Genomic DNA, 3,122 nt, shown 5'->3' on the forward strand with positions numbered 1-3,122 from the left:
TATTTGCTCATACTCTCCCTGAACTGTTGTTCTTGACAATGGCAGCAATCAGGTGGGCTTTGACAGTCCAGAAACAATAAATGACATCAAACCTAGAAATTTCCTTTGAATAAGAAGGCTCTCTAGAAATTTGGTAAATTATCTGCCATGTTTGCTGTATTTTGTAGTTACATTTCATTTGGATTTTTTTTGTAATACATTTAAATTTGCTGTATACCGAGAGTCAGGCATGGTCTGAAAATGGGTTAAATATGTTTTAGAAATGAACATAGATTCGTATTCCATGGATTCTTATTCCAAAAGAAGCTAATGTATGTATTGCTAAAGCTACTATTGACATCACAATTTTCACCTCCAGTAACTGCAAGCTGTCAGTAACCGTCAGAAATTATTTGAAATGTTTAGAAGTAACTATGGACAAACTTTGCATTCCTGTTAACTGCTGCAGCCTGATTATCTTTGGTTTTATAATTTGAATTGCTTTCTACAACAAGCAAAATACTGTAGGATCAAAAATTAATTACGGACAGAACAGAGATAGAAATACAGAGAGAAATCCTGCTTTGCTTGTACTACAAGACTTGCACTATGTATTACTTGTACTACTAAGTGCTTGGTGCTTTATAATACTATGCACAGGTGAGAGCTATTCCATAAGACTGGATGACTTCTGTGTTATTTAAGATGTTTCCATAAATCATGGGGTCGTCTGTAGGAATTGTTCTTTCTGTTTCACACCAATGATCAGTGGCTGAACATCTGTTTAAAAAGACTGGAACTGTCAGAACAGCGGGACAGGCAGATTTCTTCAGATCTGTCAGGAGACTGCTGATACCAGGGATATTTTATAGGACAAAAGGAGCAACATCTCTTCAAGATTTAGACTAAACAAGATAATTTGGCTTTTAATGCTTTATTCCATTGCCATAACATATTACTCAAATATGGGCTCTCATTATTAGGAAAAAAAAAATTAAAAAGCACTTTGAATTCCTCAGAGTTCTCTTGCGAGTTTGACTACACAGGAAGTCATGGAGTTGGGCCACAGAAGTATATTTTCTCTTACATGGGAGTTTGGCCAGCAATTAACGGTAATAAAACGAATACTTTAAGTGTGCAAACACTAAAAAATATTTCTAGAACTGTGGTTTATTAAATTGCATCAGAATATTGTCTGCAGCAAAGAACTTCATGCTTTGGTTGAGGTGTACCACTGAAACACATCATCAGAATTTTGTTACAGCATGTTCATAGGTTATCTGGGAGAAAAAAAGGGGAATATTGTATTTCATGGGAGAATTTTCCCTCCTTCCCACCTACAACTGCATTACTGAGCAGCACAAAAATAAATCAGAACAATGTGTTCATGAGCAATGAATGATCAAAAAACTCACCAGAGCAGGAATCTGGACTGAGATCACTGATGTAAATTTCAGTGCAGAATGGATAGCAGCCTAATATTTGTTGCTTCCCAAAGAATAAAAAAACCCAACTCTTGCTTTATTTTGACCTTTTCATCTCCTGTCCTATTTGTAGCAACCCAAGCTTTAACATTTTGATTAACTAAACTTACTGTGTTTGTTTGGGGCTTTTTCTATTCTTGTTTTCTACCAACCTTTTGGTAGAAATTGTGCAGTGGTAGGTGGAGCTCACATGAAACAAAAGGTATGATTTCTATCAACTTCCATGTAGCCAGATTTTTACCAAGTTGGTATAACTTTCTGTGATAGTTTGACCTGAGCATTGAAATATTACCCTTATCCCTAGAAAATGCAGGTTCCTCTTCCATTCATAATTCAGTTAAATGGATGTGGTACCAAGATCTAAAAGATGGGATCCCTACTAGCAAAATCCTAGAGACTTTCCAGTGTGAACCAATTTCCCATGTAGGTCTAGAGGAATGGGCATTAAATGGAAACATTTTGTTTTCCTTTTGTTTCCTATTGGAAACAGCAAAAAACCTCCAGTAAATTCAAGGATTTTGGGTCATGCGCTGCCATTTTTAAATTTTTTTTTTTTTGGCAAAAATATCTGTGTGGTGATGGAATGGAGAAAGGAAAAGCAATAGATTGCTAATACCCTTGCTAATAATGCAGGATTACTCATGACCCCAACAGCAGTGCCAGATCATAACAACCTCAGAGCAGTTTTTGTAGAGTGTAGGTTGAAGAATTTTTTCTTCCTCTTTCAGTGGCTCAGTGCAAAAGGAAGAGTATGGCTCAAGGAAGCAGATGGAAAAACATTTCTGACAGCTTAAGTACAGTTAATTATTTGTAGGCGAAGCATTCTGCTACCAGCACTGATTTGCTGTATTTGAAGCTGAAACAGTCAGAGCAGCAACAATTTTGTTCAGCATCACTGCAATTACCTGACTATAAATAGGACACCTTGCCTTTCATCCCTTCCAGGAACAGGCAGGTAAAGGCCAGCACACTGTGTAGATACCCCTTTGGTAGGCAGCTCATGTAGGTCTCATCCTTTCCCATTTTTTTCCACCTCTTACCTTTTTCCTTTAGGCAGATTCACCAGCTACCAGGAAAAAAAAAGAAAAAAAAATAAAGAAAAGAAGTACAATGTGTATGGAAAGAGTTCACAAGGTAGGTATCACCTTTTTCACTTCACAGATGGCGCAGATGAGGAAAATGAATACTCATTTAAGCATGTGCTCATTACACTCCTGCTCCTGAAGGAGCAAAGCCGGATGATGCGTTTTCTTATGTCTTTTATGGGATTTATCTCTATCACCAGATGTCATGGTTTAGTATAGTTTGGGTTTTTAGTAAAGAGGGCGTCAGCCACGGAAGTGATTCTATTGCAAAGAGGTGCTTACAGCTTCCTCTATGAGCTGACAGAACCAATCAACTGGCCAGTTTGAATATTGGCCACTTTTTAAGCCCCTTAAGAAGCTTGACACGGCTCTGTGACCCACGTTTAAGAAGGAACAGAGCCCGGGAAAGCTCAGTCGCTTCCGGCCTTCGGGCAGGTCCCTGGGGCCCGCGCGGCGCAGCGGGGCCGGGCCGGGAGGCGGCCGTGCTGGAGCCGGGGGGCGCTGTTCCACCCGCGGCCCCTCAGCGCGGGCAGCCAGAGCCCCCCTCCGCGCGGCACCGCCGGCCCGCCCGCCC

The sequence above is a fragment of the Corvus brachyrhynchos genome, unplaced genomic scaffold (genome assembly GCF_000691975.1).
Source record: "Corvus brachyrhynchos isolate BGI_N302 unplaced genomic scaffold, ASM69197v1 scaffold101, whole genome shotgun sequence".
Taxonomy (NCBI): Eukaryota; Metazoa; Chordata; class Aves; order Passeriformes; family Corvidae; genus Corvus; species Corvus brachyrhynchos.